Source organism: Anas platyrhynchos, chromosome 2 (genome assembly GCF_047663525.1).
Source record: "Anas platyrhynchos isolate ZD024472 breed Pekin duck chromosome 2, IASCAAS_PekinDuck_T2T, whole genome shotgun sequence".
In the NCBI taxonomy this organism is placed as follows: Eukaryota; Metazoa; Chordata; class Aves; order Anseriformes; family Anatidae; genus Anas; species Anas platyrhynchos.
In genome coordinates, this window is record NC_092588.1 from 122,819,329 (window position 1) to 122,843,312 (window position 23,984).

The following is a 23,984-nucleotide window of genomic DNA, read 5'->3' on the forward strand; positions in this document are numbered from 1 at the left end:
GTTCTTATCCTACCAAACTTGTGCTCAACTTCACTTTGCCAAAGATTTGTTCAATCAGTGAAAAGCTGCTGTTTGTGATGAGCCTGTATCTCATTCACTTTCCTTGGAATAAAAGAAGGGAGAGCGACTAATGCTGATGAAGAATGAATTGCAGGAGTGGTATTGAAGTATTATCACAGGTGGCCAACTCTGGAGAATCAACTGAGAAAAACACTTTGACAAAGCCAAACATAGAGTGGAGTGAGGATAACACTGTAAGCAGCAAAGTGAGAGAAAGAAATGAGCTTTACATCAGATCCTGATATGGAAATCCGGAAGGTTTCCAGAAAGGAAACCTTTCTGACCTCTTGGATACTGCCAGGTCTCTCCTACAGCAGCTGCTCATGTTAAGCCTTTTGCTGCCTCCAGCCAGCTACTGTCTCCTCTCCTGCAGAGTGACTGAGCTTGCAGGAGGGGAATATAACTGGAAATAGTTCCCTTCCTTTCTTGGCTCAGCGAAAAGACATTCAGACTTTCTTCTGCTGTTCTTCCTCTCATATTCTTCCTTCCCTTTCATTCCCTGTAATAGGAGCTCCAGGGGAAGAAGGATGGAAAATCTCATTGGAAATATATCCAAAGCAAAAATCGAAGTTCACAAGAATTGGGGGGGGGGGTGAGAGGGAGGAAGCTGTTACTGCATTAAAAGAAAAAATTATGGCTGGAAGTCAGAAAGGCAGTTAAGGTACAGGTAGGTGGCTGAAGCTATCTGACTTATATGGTAGCTTGACATAAAAAAACTGCACTACTCATATTGAGTGAATTGAATGCATGGTTTGTTTTTTTTTTTTTTAATGCATTCAGAGAAGAAAATTTCTCAAGGGTTAAGGCAAGGTAGTAAGTTCCTTACTGCCTTTAAATCTCACAACTTTTTTTCTTTGTATTTATAACCGTAAGAACAAAATGCCAGGGCTTGGTTTCTACCTTTTACTCAGCTGCTGTGACTCATGAGGTATGTTTGAATACATTGAGCTGTATTACTTCAGTGCAACAAGCACATTCAAAGACCCCATTTTGTGCAGACTGGAAAGGCTTTGTCAGCAAAGTGCAAGGCTAACTGGTGTCCACTTAGAGAAACAAGAACAATTATAAACTCATATCATAATATTTATTAGTGAAGCCTTGGAATGCCTCTGACATAATTATTTGCTGCTTTCACTCTGGAGGCAAAATGCTGCAAATGTTCCCACACTACTGTTTGACAAGGCAAAATTGTGGCACCCACAATGCACAGATAAAAACTGTTATCCTTGCAGGCTCTGGTTGTACTGAATCCCAGGCTTGCTGCCATCTCACTGATATATTAAATGCCAAGCAGTTGAGAAGAAACTGTTACTTCATCCATCTTTGTGACTGAATGCCCTTGCTCCCGTGTATCTTGTTTATTCATGAGTATTTGGAGACATTCCTCAGTGTGGGCTGTGCAACAGCAATTAGGTCTCCTTGGAGTTTGCCTCCTGTCCACTTAGTTCATTAAACGTTGCCTTTGCATTGCCTTAAGGCGATGCTGTTTATTACTGGGTTTATGGCAACCTGTTTTAGAAAAAGTGTAGGAACTATAATGAGAAGAACAAGTACAAAGAGGTGGGTGTGCAAGAGGCAAGGGGAAAAGGATTGCATGAGCATCTGTTGAAATACATTCAAAGAAATGGAAGGGGGGGGGAAGAGGGATACGTGTTGCTGGGAAGGCATGGGGGGAAGCCAAAACCAACCTTCTAAAATAGGAAAGTTGAGATGGTGGAAAAAATGTGGATTCCTTTGTTAGAATGTAACCTATTTGTCGGCAGTTTCATTCTTGGGTGGCGAGACATGGCTGATACTGGCTAGAGGGAACAAGAGGGGGAATGGGCTGTAATGGCTAGGCTTAGAGTGAAGGAGGCTGGTTCCCATTCTGGTTAGCCCCTGTGATAACACCAGGAGCTCTCTGGTGTTCAATCCTTTCCCATCCCTCAATATAACCAGTGGCCCCAGTCAGTCATGCATGGAGAGGACTAATAGGCTTTGCTGCAATGTAAACCGTTGTGACTCCCTCTAGAAGCGTTAGCAGGTTTGTAGTATGCAAGATGAGATATTTATTTATTCTTTCATCTGAGATTCATTTGATTCTTATTTCCAGCTGTTTTGGGAAACCTAAATACCATTAAATAGTTGAGAGTCAAAATACCACCCACAAATTCCAGCATAGTTAGTGGAGGCCTAAGGGCTTACTGCTGGAAAAAATGATAGGAGTGCACCAAGAGCGTCAGGCAGGCGAGGAATTAAAATACCCAGATTGCATGGAATTCCAAGTTATTTGCCTCTGAAGTTTAAAATCAGCTTACAAGTATGCAGAAGTACTTGGTCCCCATTTCTGATAGATACTGAGGTAAGCTGGATGCCTGGTTTATATGAAGGACAGCAATTGTCCTGTTGTTTCTCTGGTGCTCTGTGGGCATTTGGTGTTTAAAGAGTATTAGGATAAAGAATGCAGGATAAAGCGTACCCATTGGAAGGCATCAGGTAGGCTGGGGGGCCTTCATCCCAGCATATATGCTGAGTGCCATCAAAGCATGATGAAGTAGAAAATCTTCACCTACTTACAGATCCTCTACCCCCATATCTAGTATGTCAGTATGTTCCAACAGTGCTGGTTTTGGCACGATGAATACCATCATGGCACACTTGTTCTTTTCTTGAGTTAACCATCTGGGTTGGATTCTGACTTTGGTTACAAGGATTTAGGTGGTGTATATGATCAGTAAAATCCAGCTGAGAGGTAGGATGAATATTACACAACTGAAAAAAAAAATATGCTTAAGTGTAACCATAGAGAAGCCAAAACTTGTTGGCTATGGAATCGTGATAGATGAGGCTGATTAATGCTGTGAAAATGGCGTGAGTTTTTTGTAAACAAAGATGTGAAAACATCTTGCCATAAAAATAGCAACCACTGTTATTCTGGTGCAGACAAAACCAACGCCAAATCAACATCAAGCAGAAAAAGAACAAAATGCATTTTCAGAAAACAGTTGAATAGAAATGAAAGTTTATGCAACCAATAAAAAGTGTGACTCATCTGTTCTTCTTCCACCCCAACTGTGGATTGATGTTCCAAAAACCTTTCCCAGAGTCAGTATGTAGAGGATGTTTATAAGTTGAACTCTGTTTATAAGCTTAAAACTTAAGAGCAGGCGGCTTGCGCCTAGAGGGGTTTGTTCTTTTATCCTGCTGGATGTGTTATCCACAAAGAGGATGACCATCCAGATCAAGTGGTCTGTAATGGGTCTGTGAAGATTTCTGGCGTGAGACCTGGCTGAAGTCTCTCTCTTCTGATGGCATGGGGTTTACTAGTGTGTATAGGAAGCAATGGTGGTGCAGCGCATCTGTGGGCTGACTGCACCATGCAGCCCTGCCTGCCACCAGAATAAACCACGCAGCCTGCCAGGCAGGAGAGGGCTGTGCATTGCTGGGCTACAACTTGCTCATCAGCATTTCGCTCTACTTCCTGCTGCTCTCAGTGGAATTGGTGTGCTTGTGGCCATGTGCAACCATCAGTAGAGAATATATTGATTATTCAAAGCTGTTTTTTCTCTTATCCTTCCATTTCCTAAGACAAAGAACTAGTGTAGTAGCTACTTCCCCAGCTCCTGATAAATTGCAGGTCACTTGCTAAAATGGCTTTCTCTGATTATACTGCAAAAACAGTTTTTTTTACATTTACTTAATATTGAAAATTATGTAATTATTCATCATAGAATGCTTCTTTTGAATCATTAAACCACCAGGTGTTACAGTGCAAAAGAAAATGATCACATCTGATACCTTGCTTCCAGGATACTTGTTTTAATGCAGAGATGCATATAAGATTTTTCTTTGTTGGAAACCAATGTGAAATATTGGAGGGTAAGAGGTTTGTTTCACTGATTGAGATAATAACAAAAGGATATTGAAGTAATTGCTCCTAACAGATTAGATCACCAAGAAGTAGTGATAAGCCCTTGGCTCATGGAGGTTCTTCATTCTGATATAAACTGGAGAAAGAAAATGATCTCTTTTTATTATGAACAAAACTGTTTTCAGTTGGTGAGGCTTCTAGTTCACTGCAGAAGGAGCCAAAGCAGTGCATCAGCTCAATGGAATGATAACCGCACAGTTATTCCCCTTTGGGAACACTGATACGTGGAGATGAAACTTGGGTTTGGCAAAACTCAGTTATTCGTGTCATTGTGTTGTGGTACCCTTATGCATGTACTCTGACATAATTTGTTTATTTAATGATGGCCTTTTTAGAAAGAGAAGACATCAATTTTTCTTGAGTGCGGTTTTGTTTTTTTTTTTTTCAGTGCAAGCAAGAGAAACCTTTCTTCTTTTGCATGCTTTTTACTGTGAGCATAATCCTCTCTAAAACCATTAGCACAATGAATTAGGCATACCTATGACATCTGGCTCTGGCCAGATCAGGAATTCTGATCTACAGGTATCTAGAAAGGTAAAATCAGCAAATACAAAAGCTTTGGGCAGATGTCATTGATGCTAGTTTCTTAAGTTCCTTGGTTAGAAGACTATGTGGCTTGAAAGAGCAGGAAAGTTTGGGGAACTTTACAAAAACAGAGCCAAAATAAAGAAATTCAGTCCAACTGAGGCAAGGCTTTGTAGGTAATCCATTCACACAGCAGGTGTATTTTATCTAAACCACATAAATATTTTATATAATCCTTTGTAGAATTACTGCATACTCATGTGTATAAAAAAACACACCTCATGAATCATTTACACAAAATAGATAATAGAGAATGGGAAAAGAACTGGCTTAACAATTTCATATGCAGAACTCAGCAGGTTAACTGGTGATTTATTGAGAAGTGACTTTTCTTGCTGGTGGAAAATACTTCTCCCATAAGATTCATCCAGTGCTCTGTGCGGAGCAAAAGAAATGGCATTAAGATGGGTTGAAAGGGGAGTCAAAGTGCAGCTGCAGAGGTTATACCAAGTGTTACCTCTACAGATCTGGAAGAGTGTTTTATATTGTTTTTGAACATGTAATAGAACTGATATCTCAGCATCAGGCCTACTGTGTGTAAGAAGAGTAACTTTTGTGAAGAAGTTACCTAGAAGCTACCTTGTGAAGAAGCAGTCTTCTATCCTTTTTTTCTGACTGTATTGACTTGAAAATTCCTGGGAGAAGTGTATTTCGGTAACTAAGCTAAATCAAATTGATCAAATCGTGTGTGTGTGTTCTTCCCAAATATATTGTTTCCTATCTAAGTTACTTGACTTTCTAGTTGAATTCATTCCAGGTGGTGGAATTTTATGAAATGAATGTTGAATTTCTAGGGTTTGTGGGGTTTCTGTACCAAATTCTTATGTAGCTTTTGGCACCAGTTAGTTCTAGTGTGGCTGTGATCCTGAAGTTGTGCCAGATTTGCTGGGTCTTTAAAAATAGCTCTAGCAATTGAGTGGCCGGGCTGTCGTGGAGCACTCTGATAGAAGCTCTCTATGCCACAGAGCTCTTACTCTCCTTCCACCCCACACAAGAAGATGCCAGGTCTGAGCTACTGTTACGTGTTATGGAAAGTAGCATATGTTGAGTCACCACAACAACTGATTATATAAACATTTTGCTACTGAGTTTGTCTTAATTTAGTATTTCCCCTACACCTTGCCCCAAAATGGGCTTTCTGATGCTGCAGCAGAATAAGCTGATCCATTGCAGTTGCAAGTGATGTGAAGAACACTCCTTGAGCCTGCTTTTATTTTGTCCCTGAGGAAAGTCCAGCATATGGAAAGTTCTCAAACTGTGATATAATACTAATGTTGTAAAGGATCACAAGTGTATCTAAGTTAACAAAACAACACGGTTTTCCGTAATGGCTGGAAACTAGATAAACACATCAAAAATGTATTCAGGATCTTTCCTTTTGAATATTGAAGTTACCTGGTGGAGGAAGAGGGCTATAATCCTAGCTTGCTTGCTTGCGACCTTTCAGAAGCCAGGCTACTTGTGCTGAGGGAAAGGCAATAGGGTGTCTGAGGTGTGACTGAGTTAAGGACTACCAATTTTCCCCTTGGCAGATAGATTTCAAAGGTTCACAGGTCTTTTTCTCTGGCTATGCACACCTGTGCCCTTTTTTTTCTTTCATCCTTCCCACAGTAAGAACAGATTAACCTCAGATTTGAGCTCCTTATTCCAGGAGGTGAAATACAATTTTGCCTGTACTGCTGAGAAGTCCTGAGGCAGGTACGTTTATAGTCAGGCCTTGCATGGCTCTACAGATGTAGGGAGCATCTCACAGACCTTGTTCAGTCTCTGTGGGTCTGATACGAATTTTTCAGGAAAAAGCTCAGTGTTTACTCTCATCAGAAATAAAACCTGAAGCTTTTTCCTGAATGTTTTTGCAGACATGGCTAATAATCTCTCAACGCTCTTCCTTGTAGGGGTTCCTTTGGAGGCATTTCTTAGGTATTAATGATGGAGTTTGCAGAAGATGTTGCAATTGGAGAGGAATGGAATCAAGCTCTGTGAAGTCCTGTTCTTTTCTGTTAAGACCTGAAAAAAACAATTCTCAAACTGTAAGTGAGAAGGGTAGTCAATGATTTGAAATATTGCTCCTGGGGAGGAAAAAAGTAAACAGTTTCACAAATGGGCATAGGAATATAAGCAGTGACTGCACTGTTAGAGCCTGAAGTTGTTTTCAACTTGTTGCTTTTTTTATTGAGGAAATGTTGTTCTAACTCTAGTGCTGCCTGTCCAGGGAAGTGTAACCCAATAGCATCTGGTCCTTTGCTGTGTACAGTCAGTGATCACTTTATAGCAATGATTTCCTTGGAAAAAATATGCAGCTGTAAACCGCAGATTATTTAGACCAAAATAATGGAGACCTTTCCACTAATCATGCACACATCACAACTGCCTTTTTTTAGCTTGTCATAACAGAGGATCTGCCACATATGAGTTGGTTTCATTTCATGTTTCTGAAGTTTTGTCTAGATAAGGGGGGAAAAAATCTAACTTTCCTGGGAAAGTAAAATTGATAGACTCTAAAAGGTATTTGCAATAATTCCCATTTTCTATGTTCATTCCCTTTCCTTTAAAACTTCCTCAGTTTCATTTGTGAAGTCTTTGGAGAATTAAAACTAGAAAGGTGAACCAATTCTTTTTTTTTCTTGATGGACTTTGCTCTGGCTGAATTTGTTCTGACTCTGCTGTCATGTAGGCCATTATGTGGGCTGTTGACTCCTTTGGTAATCCTGAACCAATTTAAATGCACTTGAGTAGTAAAACAGACCATCTCTGGATGGACAGCAGCCAGTGATAGTATGCTCTGTGGTAGTTCTTGAAATGAGCAGATGCCTAGAGGGACCCTGAGCAGCACTGAGCACTTCTGTGGGCAATGCAGGGGCTTCATTAAAATATATTAATTTGATGCTTCATACAAAACTGAAGTTTGCTGACCTCTTTAAAAACCTGGAGCCTTTCAGGTTCCCTGTAGGAATCCTTTCTCAGAAAGTAATCCATTGCTGCATTCCCTGTGCTTCAGCCTCAGTGCCAAGGCTCTGGAAGTAGACCACTACTTTTTTATCAATAATTCTTACCCACTCTCATTGTTGTCAGGGCAATGGAAGAAGTAACCTCATTCATTCTCCTCTAGGTTTTACCAGTCATTTCAAGCACTTCAGTCAATAGGGACTGGGACTCTGCAGTCCTAACAGAACTAAACCCAGAGACGATGCCCTTGCTTTTATCCTTAACTTCTAAGAGGTCTGCCTAAAGTAATCTGCAAGCTTCTGGAGTGTTGAATTCAAGTTGTAAGTAACTGACACTATACACACAATTATGGGAACTACAGAAAGCACATGTAATATTCACATATTCCCCATATACCTGTTAAAACACTTCCTCTAGTCAAGATCAGCATGCTCATAAATTTAAGAAAAGGCTTTTTTTTAACCATAGAGGAACTAGTGTGTCCAGTGGTGCTTTTATACTCTACTTCCATGACTTGTCAGCCCTGTCTGGGTTGATTTGCAAAGAGCAGCTCATGAGCTAGGGACCTATTTTCTACTGAATGAGGCATACTAAATAAAATAAATACTGAGCCTCTTTGTTGTGAACTCTGAAAATAGAAGTTTGCTTTTGAACTCCAACTGGAACGCTCAGTGAAGCTCTGTATTAAATTCCCATCCAGAAAAAAATAATTGAAGCTCCAGCAAGCATAAATCTAAGTGTAGGATATAAATCCCTAGTTTTGAGGCAAATTGATGTTGTTCCAGTTCAGACTGAAGGACTTCTGACTTAGACTCCCCTTGAGTGTCACTTTCTGGTGAGATGGAAAGATGAGCAAGCAACAGAGGTTATAGGGTAGACAAAAGTGCTAGGAAATGTCAAATAGGAAAAGGTGGTGCCATTGAACAAGTGGCTGACCTGTTTATTAACATCTGGATGCTGTTTGTGAAGAGTTGGAATGACGGCTGATGGGAGTTGGGAAGGAAAAGCAATGAGAGGCGTTGCTTTTTGCATGTCTTCGTGCAGGCTGAAGCAGCGCTTGACTGAACTGGTGCATTTTACAATACCTGAAGCAGCAACAGAACAGCCATAAAATGCATGCTGTCGGAAAAGGGTGATGGGGCTCTGGACTTTTCTCTTTTTGAAGTGAGATGGAACATTACATAGCACAAGAATATGCTGAACATTATGTAGTCTGTCTTATGGGAGGAAAACACCCATTCCTTCCAAAGGCTTCTCTGGACTTGGGCATCCATTTCAGCATATGAGTCAATATTTTTTTTTTGTTTCCTACTTGATAAAAACAAGCGATTAAAAACGTTGAGAAATGAGGTCACTACAAGCAGAACAATTGCTAATACTCCTAGCCAAAGGTCACAAGCAAGGTGAGGTACTAGCAGATGCACAGACATCAACACTTACTTGAGTGCAAAACACAGACAAGAAGAAAGCTTGGCAAGATGAAATCCCTAAGGAGTATCTCATTCTGTTACTGTTTGTTTCTGTACAAAACAAAGTCAGAAAACCATTGACGTCTCTAGAGTTGGATGTTTTGTTGACCAGGGAGTCGGTCACTTGACAGGAGATCACAAAGGGCTGGCTCTAAGGACATCAAATTCTGTGTAACTCTATAGTAAAAAAAAGTTCATGAAGCCTGACTCTAGATATGCATTTGATATGCATTCACTGCAAGCCTTTCCAAAAGCAAAACTACATGAACATAAAATTCCTGTGTCAAACCACAGTTTGGTGTTAACTGCTCTTATGCTGGTTGCCTTGTCTTATCAGTTAGAAATACCTTTTGCCGATGGGTGCAATCCAGGCCATACTGAAATCAACGAAACTTCTGTGTTTCAGAAGGGCCAGGATTTCACTCTATATACTCTCAATGCAGATTAGACTGTGATGTTGCCTTTTTAATAACTTTTGTTCCTTAAATCAACAGTAGTTTTGCCTATAAATTATTGCTGAGAAGAGAAGGCCCTGGGGGGGACCTTACAGCAGCCTTTCAGTACCTAAAGAAGGACCTACAGGAAAGCTGGGCTCTTTGTCAGGGGGTGTAGTGATAGGACAAGGGGGAATGTCTTTAAACTGAAAGAGGGGAGGTTTAGATTAGCTATAAGGATGAATTTTTTTTTTTTTTTTTTTTTTTTTTTTTTTTTTTTTACTAATGAGGGCAATGAAGCACTGGTACGGGCTGCCAAGAGAAGCTCTGGATGCTCCATCCACAGAAGTGTTCAAAGCCAGGCTGGATGGGGCTTTGAGCAACCTGATCTAGCAGGAGGTGTCCTTGCCCATGGCAGGGCATTGAAACCAGTTGATCTTTAAGGTCCCTTCCAACCCAAACCATTCTATGACTCTATGATCATGAGCTCAAAATAAGACTGCAGTATGCATAAAGAAAATAGGGAAAACCATGAATTCTAAAAGCCAAACGTAAAAGGCTTTTATATGCCTATAACCCGCAAGGTGTGTTTTCTACTTCTATTATTTATGTGACCATAGCTTATACTAATATTTGTTTCCTTTCCCCAACTCCTTCTGCCATCTGCATGATAGACTGGCTTCCTTATAGTACTTCCTTTTAGTAGTTTTAGTAGTTATGCCTGTGAACAGGATATGATAGCAGTCACCTTGACGTCAGTCAAGAATGTCAAGGTTGCAAAGCTCTGTTTTAATAGATAAAACCCAGGAAATGGAAAACATCTTTCCAGATCAGAACGTGGTGTCTCTTCTGTGTAACATGATGCCTTTCTTATCCTTCTCAAAAATGCAGGTTAGTGCCCAAAATGACTATTTAAAGGGCAATGCTAAATCATCACTTTCTAAATATGTATGCACAGCAAGCAACAATGTTGTTTACAAAATATGGCTGCAGGTTTTGATTTCTATTATGAGCAGTTCTAGATCTCACTGTGGCATATTGCTGAGGAAAAAATGTATTTCATACAGTAGGCTTTATTGTGATAAACTGCATGGCATTGTACGGGGGAGGAATGTAAAAGGATGCTCCTTCTGAAAGAGGTGCTTTAATTTTTGAGGATGTTTTAAGTGAAGTGATCTTTTTCTCCTTTTCTCTATTTCTTCTTTCCAGATTTAAGAGAGTTGTATAAATGAGTGATAATATGAATAATCTCTGCAATTGTCTTTTATATCTTTCTCTGTTCCTGGTCAACAATCCTTGCAGGAGCAATAAAATACATAATAGGCAGAGGGAATTACCAGAGTCAAAAATATCGACCTCATTGCCCAAGATGTGATGCACAATCATTTGGCTATTGCTTACCCTCTACCATTTCGCTCTTTTTGGATGTAAGGCATATAGCTGTTATGCAGATAACGTATATTTAACACTTCACTCTACAATGGGTGCAGTTTGCTTGTTTTTATTCAGAGCATGATTCATTTGGTGCTTTATGAGGTTTTGGTGCGTGACTTGTGCATACGGTCTCATGAATTACAACCCTGCAGGAATGTTGTCTATTATTAGCTCTGCATAGTAGACGCTGACTCCCTGGGAGGCTGCTGTGATAAAGAGCCTTATCACAGAAAGGTCATGTGCTATTTCTATTAACTCTGATGTAATTGAAAAAAAGGCGAAAACCTAATAAACTGAGGATGAGACTAGAGCTGGGACTTAATCTTGTCCCTGACAGTAACTCCTCCAATAGTCTTGCAAGGATTCACAGGCCCAGATCCTGTAAAATGTTTTAGTACTTAAAAACCCACCAAAATTGGACTAAATGAAATCAAAAAGCATTTGGTACCTGAATCCTTTTTGAGTATCTCATTTTCTAAGCAGTATCTATGGATTCAATGGCATTTAACAGTCATAGAAACACTGTTAGAATCAACCTATACGTGTAGTGTTTTTAAAATAGTCACTTTCAGTGCCAGATACTGATGTTATTAATTCCCATCTTATATTTACTGGAATTTCCTAAAAATAAAAATTGAAGTTCAATGATTTAATCTGTTTGGAGATGATGAAGTGCAAGCAAGCACAAGTCATCAAGAAATGCACCGGAGAAAAAAAGTGGGCCTGTAGATTCCAGGTTGGTTTCTCTGACTCAGGCCAATGTCTTCCAAGTGTATTTTAGATCTTTTATTTAAACATGTATTTACATCCACATTTGCACTGAGCTCTACTTGTTGGCTTAGAAATTCTGCAATTAAAATGTTACAGAATGTGCATCACTTTCACAGCAGTTTGTGGCAAGAATCCCTTGAGAAATGGTTGAGAGGATAAGCTTATTGCCATATAATAATATTTAAAGACTTAAACTGCCATCCGTTATATAGAAACTTAAATTGGGCTCTGCATATTAAAATAGGTCCTGAAATATCTGTAATATCTGCAGTCTTCCTCTTAATTTTTGAGCTAAAGCATCTGCCTAGCTTGAATCTCTCACCCTGTCCTCAACCCTTCCCCTGGAGGTATTTGCTTGTCATTGCTATTTGTGCATTGTTTTTATCCTACCATTACATCCTGACAACCATACCTGCACTCACACTTAGCTCTGATTCCATGCTCTTAAACTAATGCTTTCTTCCAGCCATGGTAGCCCAATGCTTCTATGGTGTTCCCATGGTGAAGAATTGTAATCTTAGTCTTGAAATCCTGAGTGGGAATTAGAGTTGTGCCACCTGTTTGGAGAATACGTGAAGTACTGTATGCTCCAGGAAGGCTGCTGTGCAGCCTTCTGTGGAGCTGCTGGTTACTGGATGTTGGCTGCCTGCTCAGTGCCTCTCTCAGGATGCCCTTTGGAGGTTTTATGTACCCCTGAAAGCAGACTGTGTGAGCATCTTGTAAATTTTTTTGCCCTCTCACCAGTCTGACTCCAAAGTCTTTCCACTCAATTGTCAATATTAGGTCTGGTCTCTGTTACTCATCACACAAGCCAAGCTGTTTGTTGCTTTGTGCAACATAAAAATAACCTTAATCCCAGAATCAGAGAAAATCTGAAGGAGCAGAGTAAGGCTTTGTGTTAGCCCATGCGGTGTTTGGTAGTGCCATCTTTCTTGCGTTTTGTTGTTCTGGCATGAAGTGTCCAAAACTAGTCCCCAGACTATGGACCTTGCAGGCAGAGGTGGGCCACAGAAGCCTTCCCAATGGTCGGCATGGCTTGGCTTTCAGCTTGGTTTCCTTTTGCAAAGGACAAAGAAGGATGAAAGCTGAAAATATGCTTAGACCTGACACAAGTACAGATGTGAATGGGGGATGTATTGATGCCTGCGTGTCTGTAAATGTTGTGCACACTGTGCTCCTCTCAGGTAGGTAGCCATACAGCTATCGCTTCCTTCAATGTTTGTGTATAGTTTTGATGTTTGGGCTTATTTTCATGAGCTGAAAATACAAAGCTCATGGACTCTAGAGAGAACTCTGAATTGTAGGTCAGCCATGAGGAATGCCTTTCCATTTGTTTATTCTGTAGTTGTTCCAGTCAGTATGAAGACATCATAGTCCAGGAAAATGTCCTAATGCATTTGTGTGATACGATACTGGCTAAGGATGGGAGTAATCTACAGCAACACGTTAGTTTTAGCCAGAAACCAACCTTGTCTAAATATTACCATGTGATTCAAGTATCTTACCAGAAGAGTGGTTATGTATAAATCTCTTCAGAAGAGAGAATAGAGATGTTTTTGTATCTGATGTTACAGAGAAATAAGATCCCTATAAAGGAGTAAATTCCATCTGGATTCCCTTGTGGACAAAACCAATAATTTCTCTGAAACAGTTTTACATGATAGTATACTCAGACACATTTTTAACCTTATTTTTGATTACTTAATGCAGAAGAAGACAATTCATTCAAACAATTCTTTGTTTTGATATCACAGGAAAATTTTGATTTAAATAGATGATGACTCACGGATTAAAACCCCCCTGAGAAACTTCCACCTTTGTATCACCATTGAAAATCCATATCCTACTGTTTTTTGCCTGCTTGCTGGTGGCATGTGTTCAGTGTGTGCAGAGTGGCAGACCAGTTTAAGCTGCTGCGGCAGGTTTGCTTTGAAAGCACAGGTGGAGGGAAAGGTACAATAGAAAGGCTGAAACTGGGCACCCTGCCTCAGAGCTGTGGAGAACTGAGATTTTGCTGTGGCCCTGGGGGCAGCCATGGGAAAGTACTGAAACACAGTCCCAGCCTACGCTTTAAAATTTTTCTGGCATAGAAACATCAGTGAGAGCCTTTTGCTGATGTGGCAATAGTAGTATAGCCCCAGTGCAAATGCTGGCCAAGAAAGCCATTTGCTACTGTAGCATGTTTTGCTTAAGGACTAGATACAAACCACATGGAGAGAGACATTTCTTTGGCCAACTCTTAATTGTGTTTACTGTAGGAGGAGTTGCTCGTATGGCTATAGCTTTTAAACACAGAAAGGCCAGGGACCAAGAATAAGATGTATGTCTTTCACTTATGCTAAGGGCTGATAACGGTGTGTGAATTACAGATTAATTCATGGGCTTATGCTGAGCCAGCCCTTGGGTTACTCTTTGCATCACCACTTAGTGCAGAGAAGTAGGATTGTTCAGTTTATAACTACCTTGGTACTGGACTGATTAAAAAGTAGTAAATGTGGTTTCAGTATATAAAATGGCTTTTCATGAGGCTCTGGGGATTAGTTTTCCCAATACAGGTATTTATTTGGTCACTCTATAAAGTATAGTAAAAAATAGACATAAGGTATGATAGGAAAGAGCAGTCATTGCTTTTATAGAAGGTTATCATCCCTTGCAAACTTATTAGATTTATTTTTCTAGAGTAGTGACTAACATGTTTGAAAAGCTGATACAATCTGTCTGCATTTCCAAAGCAGCTTTTGCTAAACACATAAAGAAACAAAGCCACTGAGCAACAACTAATTGTTCTTACGAGTTTGTAACTTAAGAAAGAGGAAACAAAGGGTTGGATTCACTGGCCTAAAAATAGGCACTTTGTGCCATCTGGGATGCTCAGTGGTGTCCAAGACATCAGTACAAAGCTGACAGACGTGACCTGGGCTTTAAGGGAAGCACGTGCTCATCTGCACATACAGGCTATGCCATGAACAAACTGCATGAGATGCCTTTCTTTATACACTGCCTCTCAATGGAAGTGTAGGAAGATGTAATGAATTTTCATAGGGAAGGAGATCACTGGAGTCTCCTGGAGATCACTGCTAGAGCCAGCACTACTCGAATGGGTGGCCTGGGGAAGGGGGATAGAGAATGATTAAATGAAGCTTCAGAGGAAAAACAGCTTCCAAATGGTGAAGGAAGATCTCAGCTTATAACTAAGTGATAAAATGCCATCTGACAATGTTGACAGACGTAAGTAGTGTGCTTTGGAGAACAGCCTTAAATTCACATATACAATGATAGGCTGTGAAGTAGCTATTAGTAATCACAAAAGATCCTGGGGCCTTTTTGGACAGTTATATGAAAGTATTGGCTAAGTACCCAGGGAGGCTCAAAGTGATGAACAGATGCTGGTTCTTAGAAAAAGAGCAGGAAAATGGTAAAAACACGATGGTGCCACTGTAAGAGTTGATGGTGCATTCACATCATGAGTCCCTCCATACTCAGAAAGGATGCGTAACCAGAAGATACACAAAGAAGGAAGGCAGTGATGATCAAAGGTAGAGAGACTTCTTCTCTGGGCGTGACAAAGTGGATTCAGCTCTTCAGTACAGGAAAGAAATGACCTGGAGGGGGCAATATGCTAGAGATCTATCAAAAAGTAGCGTAAAGGATAGACAGAACATTCACTCTTTTCTTCTCTCTCTACTTCTGTTATGTGATGCCCAGTGAAATAAAAGGCTTAAAAGTTCACAACGGGCAGAGGCGTTTTCTTCTATGATCTGTAGTTTAAGCTCTGGCAGCTTTTGCTGCAGAGCACTGTGGGAACCAAAATGCTGCTGGGGTTCAAAAATTCATAGAAAATATCATTACCAGCTAGGGTACATGAGCATATGCCTCTGGTTTGGGAAGTTCTGAAGCCCCTGATTGCAGGGAGTGCATGCTGGCAGAGCACTGCTGTGTGCTTATGGTCTGACTGCGGCATCTCTTATTCGTCACCGCCCAAGGAAGGGCACTGAGCTGTGCTCTGGCCTACTATAGCTCTTCCTACCTCTCTAATCCATTGATTTTTTTTTTTTTCCCTCTGAGAGAAGTGCCTCTTTGGTTCAATGGCTCCCCTGAGACTCAGGAGATAAAAACAAGAACTTGCTGTGTCTGGATGTGAATTAAGCTGAAATCAGCGGTGTCCCAATTTCCCGTTAAGCAAACCTGGTCATGTTGTGAGGTGCTGTGAGACTGCAAACAAACAATACAAACCAGTACAGGATGTTAACTCTTAGCTACTACTACATTTGTGAATGTATTCTTTTGGAGCTTTGCTAGTCCAGTCGAGAGAGATTCTCCCTTACTAGATGCATTAAAATAAAAAGTGGTTATTTCATTGTTTTTCTATGTGAGCTTTGTAATCCCTGTAGTGTTGACTGTACTATCTGCTATTAACTTCAGACACTGCGGTTCCAAACAAATTTTCTTTGTGTCTCTTTGCCCTCCAACTCTTCAGTTTCTGATGCCCTTGGGGTGTGACACAGTGTTCTCCAACTTCTAACTTGCTGAAAAATAAGCTGGTAATTATTAATCCACTTCAGAATAAAATTCTGGCTTGCATAGGTTTGGATAATTAAAATGTTTTTGATTTTATTTTTTTCCTCAAGCAGAAGATCTGTCATAGAGTCTAAATGATGAAGGAAAACGTAACTACTAAGATACAGATAAGATGTTATTAATAAACTAATGTTGTCTTCATACTGGCATGGCTTGGACTAACTAACATTGCTCTTGGAGAACAACATTAACAAAATTCTCACTGTTATGGTTGGGTTTCTTTTCTTTTGCACATCATCTGCTTATGGCAGAGACTCCGTGGTTGGCCCTACCTACAACATATTTCCACGGGCATAAATAATTTCAACTTGTCCACTCTGAATTTTTGTGTGTTTGTGTGTGTGGGTAATTTCAACAAGTTTAAAAATTCTATTAGAGGAAGTTAAAATCCAGATTAAAGCAGGTGTCTCAAAGACCATAAATCTGTGCAAAGCCAAGCTAAAATACTTTAATCTTTTCACAGTTGTGCAGTATTTTTCTTGATCCTGGACAGTGATGGTGGAAGGCTGACATGAAAGAGACTGAGCTCACTCTATCACTGAGTGATCCTCACTTATCTGAGGTCAGAGCCCTCTAGAAGTAAATATAGATGCATCCTTTCCCTGGGGCCATATGAGGGCCAGAGCCTGTCGTGGTTTTCTATTATCCAAGCATTTTGGGGGAAGCTTCTGCCTTTCTCATACTCCTATCAATATGCTTAAAGTAGAAAGGGAACTCTCACAGGTTTAGCTTCTTCCAACAGTTTTCTTGTCTTACTTGCTACTTAAATATATTGAGTGTTTTGGCAGGGGGAGGAGGGGGTACAGCCTCAAATCTATAAATTGAGCTGGAAGAAAAACCATTGAGCTAAAGTACTTACATCTAAGTCAATCATCTCTACTACAAGTGAGAATATGGGGCCAGCATTGCATTATTGGTATCACAAACTCAGATATTGCAGAAATGATCATTTGATGCTTCCCTGCCACATTCCAGAGGATGTGAAAAAGTTTCTGGAGAATCTAGATTACTGGGCTTTGAAATGAGGTAGACTCAGGAAAGGTATGAGTTAACTGTCCTCTCATGTCTGTCATGGTTGGGAGAGGAGTATTTGGAAAATCTAATGGAAATAAAATATCTGCTCTGCTGAGGGTGGAAAATGTAAGCGATCAAAGTGCTATTTTCTACTTGACTGCTGTGGTCAGATTGGGACTGCTCACTAGGGAAGGTATATATTGAACAGCTTCACAGTGGCAAGAGGACTAATTATGTAGGAAGTGTCTTGGAGCAGAACAAAGTTGCAAACACCCTTGCTGTGCCATCACCCGCACTACAGAGAAGACCAGAAGCCTGACCTGTTTCTCAGCATTGTTTCTCTTTCTTAATTAAAATTTGCTTCCATTCCAAAACATGGGGGGAAAAACAAAAGTAATCATAATGAAGAAATAACACCTGCAGGCACTGCTTGCTGTTGTGGTCTTGTGCAGAAGACAAGGCCTTGGTGGCACTATCAGAGTCCCATTGGCCATGGCCACCTAGCACAGGGTATTTGTCCAGGCCTAGGCCTGACCTTTCCTATGGCTTGGGACTCCCAGCCCTGGGATGCCTTGGCCTGTCCTTGGTGGATCAATGTCCGTGCAGGTGGTCTTATTAAGGCCATGTTCCAGGCTAATCTCTCTGAAGTGCTTTGGAGATATCACACGATGCATTTCCCCTGGGCTTTGCTTTAGTACTGACAAGTTGGAATTCCAGCTCCTGTTGGAACTCCAAGTTCATCCCTGGTATTTCCCTGGCACACCTAGTAAGGTTATGGCATGTTGGGATATAAGGTATTTAGGCCTGAACATGGGTAAAATGTCTTTGGCAGAGGAAGTCCAAGTATTTGTTGTTGAGGGGAGTCAGTAAATTAACAGATCATCCTGTGCAGGCACAGGCCACCACTAAATCTCTACGTTGAGTCTGGATATGGCAGTTTTCCATTAACTTTATTTCCCAGAAAGTTCACACAGGAGGGCTCAAACCTATTTTTCTTCTGTCTCAAAGGCTCCTAACTGCTATGGTTCTAGCTCTCACCTTGTGTTCTCCTGTTTAACCCTTCCCAGTTTGCAGAGTGGCAAGTAAGTGGTTTATGATGCCTTTATGGCCAAATGCTGTTTTTGTGATTCTATAGCAACTAAAATCCTTCTAGAGAATGTGGAAAACTTATGTCCTTTTTTGACAAATATCTGTCACTTGGTTTGCCTACTTATTCCCTTGTTACTGCCTACGTAGCCTTCAGTTCTGCCCTGGAAAGAAATGGAAAATGCACAGAGGCAGAAGAAAGCCCACTCGTTAGTGCTGACATTTAGGAGCTGGGGGTGTACTACACAATTTGTCAGCTTTGGGGGGAGCAGCTTATGACACTTCTGCTTCCCTCAGTCTCTTGTTCCTGTCTCTGCCCTGTGCTGCTTCATCCCTGCTTCTCAGTTTTACCAGTAAGATTTATTTTTATTCTTTAATCCTCATACTTTGCCTGTGAAGGGTTGGCAGATAAAGAGCTTGTATCTATGCTCAGATGCCAAATAAAGAGTGCTGGGCCCAACAAGCCCAAGTGCATGGATTTGGTGGTGCAATGCAAGATAACAAAAGGTTGTTTGCTCAGAGCTGGATTAGCTGCCTTGAGCTAACCGTGCCAAGCTCTGTCCATACACATGTTCCTGGTGATCCTTCACCAAAATGCACAGAAGGACTTCACATAACCGGGGAAAACGTACTATCAAATGGAAAGGTGATGGGTGAAATGCTTGGTTGGAATGGTTAGCAGGTCACCCAGTAGGTAGGTGTCCCCGTGGTGATGTTGTTTGTGTTGTCCAATTGGTAGGCACTACTTGAAGCCAAAAATTATATTAGTGGTATCAGTAGGATGCAGAAAGGGAATGATGTGTGGTGAGGACGATTGTCGCTTTAGGTGCAGGTGTGTGGGTGTTAGCCTGTACCCACGCTCACAGGCTGAGGATATTATTGGTAACTGCATGGAACCAGTCACTGAGCTTTATTTCTGTCTACGTTTGAGTAACTCTTCTTGATTGAGAACTCTCTGTGGTGACATATGGTGTTGTTATCTGGCAGATTGCAGAGCTCACCACTCTGTGGCAGAGAAGCACAAAATCTGCTTATGGCTGAGGGTAGGGCAGGCTGTGTTGGATTGCTTGGCTAGCCTCACATGGAAAAATGTCCTCTCATGTCTGTGAGGCCATTTCATTGCATGCTCACAGGGGAGGCTGGGTGGGTTGCTTTTAGCAGACCTGCTTTACCTTCAGGTGGGTGTCAGGCAACTGTCAGCTGTGACCACTGCATCTTCTGCATCAAAGCAGTCTTCTGCTTTGTTGATGGCTGTGGTTGTGTTCCCTGGCCCCAGTCCAGACGGCTTCTAGGATTTTCTTCTCTGTGAGAGGCTGAGCATCTCTGCGATTTTCCACTTAGGTTAAGTACAAATACAGTTAAGTTATGCTGACTATGATGCAGGGTGAATATAGTCATGGTAGAGCACAGGATAGTTCTAGGACAGCCTTTGGGTTGACTTGAAGGTAGAATTCATGGAGGTGTCTGAGCAGTTATTGCCCCTAGTTCATGCCACAAACCTTTTTTTTACCCAAAGACCTTTATCGCTGCTGGAGGCACAGCCAAGCAGAAATAAACGTGATGATGAGCTGCAGCTTGTAATGAGCGCAGAAATTTGAAGTCAGTCGTTTTAGTTTATGTTGTTGTGTTAGGCCATAAACAGTGGCAAGTAGATACTATACCTGGAAGGCTCTTCTGCACGAGTGGCCACATTTAAAACATGGTAGAAGGAAGTGGATTGTGCTGACCTGCAGCTTTCATGCTATAAACTGAAAGCTTTTGTTCTACAGACAGGCAGATTAAAAGTTCTTGATTGTGGATTGGGGTTTAAGCTCACAAAACTGGGGTTCTCTCTTTCCAGACAAGCTGACATTAAATTCAATATTATTTTTCTGGCAAAATATGGTCTATGGTCTTTGACCTGGCAAGCAACCTGTAGAATATATCCCATTAGAGCCAAAGTTCAAGGAGATAAGGCTTGCAAGATCAGGCAATAGCTGTGAATTTCAGTATGTTTGGTGAGACGAGACTGCCTTTGAGCCACATGCCGTACATAAGTAACTCCAGTCTTGGGGTAAGTTAAGCAGTCTTACGTCCTTGTATCTACTGGCATTAAGAAAGTGCCCTGTACTCTGACAGGTTACATTCCTGGGGTGCTCCCAGATTCTCATCTGGGATGGTGCTGCCTCAAGCTATGAATATCAAAGCAGGATCTCTGTGTACATGCACTTGGCACAACTTGGTTGGCTGTAGGAAGGATACACATTCACATACCAGGCTCTTCCAGGCACTTTTGGAAAAGCCTTCGCAGAATATTTCCAGCCAGGTTTTGCTTTGAAAGCTGCTGCAAAACACTAGCTTTCATGGATTTATACTGCTTTGAGTCATTTGCCTGTCTAAATATCAAATCCAGAGAAATGCTGTAAACAAGTGAGCAAACAGCCACATAACTATGGTTCCCAGGAGACAATGATCTGTTAGAAGGGAAAAGTGCTTGTTTGGTCACAGCTGAATTACTAATATTCCTATAAATTGCTTCTTTAGGGTTGTGTAACATGTTTGGGAATGTGGCAATAAGAGATGTTGAAATGGGGAACAGACTTAGAGGAGTAGAAATGGAAAGAAGCCAAGCCAAAATACACAGTGAGCCTTTTCCAGAGACAGGTCAGCAATGATCCAAGTGTATTCCCACAAAATGGAAGTTCAGAAGGGAACCGTAAGCAGTGGAAAATATTACACGCTCAACTTCTGTTACGAACCTCAGTCACTCCAAGTTCATTGCAGAAAAAAATGTTCCTAGAGTTTAAAGACCCTTTTACAATTTTTTTCTTCTATGTTTAAATATCTTACTGTTAAGTAGGCTAAAACTAGGAAAAAGATTAACTGTTTTTCTAACATAGGAAACTTTAACAATAGAAATACTTCAGCAGTTTTCATTCATAGCATTTTTCAGAATAGGACTTTTGTTTATCCTTAGCAATAAGGCAGCTCCAAGGAGAAAAGGTTTGTGGAGTATGTTTCAGTTGGGCTCTTTTTTTGCCTTAGGCTTAAAAATTACCTAGTACCTTGCATCTTTCTACCATCTTGGCAGTTAATGGACATTATTCTCTATAAACAGCTGCCCAGGCAGGGACAGGTAGCACCTCTGAGTGTGGTGGCAAGGGAACCCCCTGGCCTGAATTCTGTCTGTCCTCAGTTGAACACTTTAACTGGGGAGCATCATGCAAGCAGCAAGACCATGTATGTGTAGCTGTTGCATTCATAACTCAGGCTGCTTCCAAAAGCACTTGGACTGGTGGCTGCTGTTGCTTTTTTAGACATGGAGAAGGGCATGTGCAGCATGAAAAGCCTGATCAGTGCATCAAGCATGTGTCCCATGGTCTAAGAAAGGCTGTTACAGCCTTGCCTCCTCTTATTATATCTTGCCTTTTTTTTTTTTTTGAGATGGGCTACCTCTTGTCATCCAGCCAACCATCTGATGGAGTGTGATAATCTTTTAGCAGAAGGTGGGATGGTTCTTTTTGCTTGAGTGTGTGTATATTGTATGTATACTGGTATCTATATTTTGAGTGTTTTAGTGTCTTGGTGGCTACACATTATCCTAGCTACGGATCAAAGATCACTGTGATCCGCTTTGCTTGCGTAGTCCTATAAGCTGTTTTCTGAAAGCAGGCTCCCATGAAGAAGACTTTGTGATGTTTATTGATATTTAGTTTGTATTTCATTTTAAAACTGTCTTGTGTGTATATCCTGGAGTGTGTCCAGAGCAGGGCTACGAAGCTGGTGAAGGGCCTGGAGCACAAGTCCTGTGAGGAGCGGCTGAGGGAACTGGGATTGTTTCCTCTGGAGAAGAGGAGGCTCAGAGGAGACCTCATTGGTCTCTAGAGCTACCTGAAAGAAAGGTGTGGGGAGCTGGGAGGAGTCTGCCTCTTCTCACAGGTAACCAGTGACACAGGACTAGAGGGAATGGCCTCGAGTTGTGCCAGGGGAGGTTCAGGTTGGAAATGAGGAGACATTTCTGCTCAGAAAGAGCAGTCAGGCACTGGGATGGGTTGCGCAGGGAGGTGGTGGAGTCACCGTCCCTGGGGCTGTTCAAGGAAGGGTTGGACCTGGTCCTTAGGGACATGGTTCAATGGGTGACATTGGTGGTAGGGGGGTGGGTGGACCAGATGATCTTGAAGATCTTTTCCAGCCTTTATGATTCTATATATGGTATTAGCGTATTGTTATCCCATCCCAAACTAGCTGCAAAGTGATTGTTTTGGAAGCAGGCAGGAACCTTTAGAAAAGACTGGAGAACAGTCAGAGCTCTATAGCTATGACGCTACGAAGAGAAAAGACAACCTTATAGTACTAACAGCACCAAACTTCTGGCACTGATTATGCTCCTAGGTCAAGAACTAGACTCTTTAACATCACTAATGGAGAGAGACAGAGATGCTTCCTCTATTCAGAAGGTGATTTATAGCAGGAGTGTAACTTAGATACACTGCCTGACCCTAGGGAAGTGCATACGTCTCTCCCTCTATTACACAGAACTTCAAAGACTTATAGTAAGTATCAACAGTTGGTTCATACGAATATCCACCCCTGTCTCAATTTTTCAGTTGTTAAGAAAATCCTGTATCACGTTTGTGGAGTTCTATTACTGTTCTTCCTCAGAAATCCAGTTGGACACCTTTGTGGGTTGTCCTTGCTCATGATTTCCCAAAAGGAAATAGGTCAGAAAGCCTCCTCCATTTTCTGCTGTTGAAAGAAATGTGCTAAGAAAGATTCATTATTTGTCTGTTTGTTTGAATTACACACACCAGTGTGTCCAGCTGCTCTGGAGAGCAGCCTCCCAGCTGCACGCTGAGTCTGCCATCCAGCCACTGCTGCTGAGCAGGGAGAAAGGAGCTGCTCTTAGCAGATCTCACGGGGCAGTGGACTCTCATCTTATTTCAAAAGCAAAAATGTTCATTTAAGGTGAAAGGCATGAAACTCTACTTCACAGAATGGAAAGAGAAGGAAAGCATTAATTTAGATTTGTATTTATGGTGATGATCAAAATATCTTGGAATAGTAGGTTGTACAGAGTCGAAGTACTTTGTTTCTAGCTGAGATCAAAATGAGCCTATATCCCCTCTGCTGTTGCAATGCCTCATGAAATTGGTAGGCTGGCGGTTCTAGGTGTGGGTTCTAGGTGTGGGTTCTAGGTGTGGGTTCTAGGTGTGGGTTCTAGGTGTGGGTTCTAGGTGTGGGTTCTAGGTGTGGGTTCTAGGTGTGGGTTCTAGGTGTGGGTTCTAGGTGTGGGTTCTAGGTGTGGGTTCTAGGTGTGGGTTCTAGGTGTGGGTTCTAGGTGTGGGTTCTAGGTGTGGGTTCTAGGTGTGGGTTCTAGGTGTGGGTTCTAGGTGTGGGTTCTAGGTGTGGGTTCTAGGTGTGGGTTCTAGGTGTGGGTTCTAGGTGTGGGTTCTAGGTGTGGGTTCTAGGTGTGGGTTCTAGGTGTGGGTTCTAGGTGTGGGTTCTAGGTGTGGGTTCTAGGTGTGGGTTCTAGGTGTGGGTTCTAGGTGTGGGTTCTAGGTGTGGGTTCTAGGTGTGGGTTCTAGGTGTGGGTTCTAGGTGTGGGTTCTAGGTGTGGGTTCTAGGTGTGGGTTCTAGGTGTGGGTTCTAGGTGTGGGTTCTAGGTGTGGGTTCTAGGTGTGGGTTCTAGGTGTGGGTTCTAGGTGTGGGTTCTAGGTG

The 23,984-nt window shown here is 41.6% G+C and overlaps 1 long non-coding RNA gene across 2 annotated transcripts in view; it reads left to right on the plus strand.

The window, feature by feature from the left end:
- Window positions 1-23,984, plus strand: part of LOC140001590 (uncharacterized) — a 46,673-nt gene that overhangs the window by 11,877 nt on the left and 10,812 nt on the right. For both annotated transcript variants that reach the window (XR_011806953.1, XR_011806952.1), the window contains exon 2: window positions 6,451-6,585. This is a non-coding gene — a long non-coding RNA (uncharacterized lncRNA). The remainder of the gene's footprint in view (window positions 1-6,450; window positions 6,586-23,984) is intronic.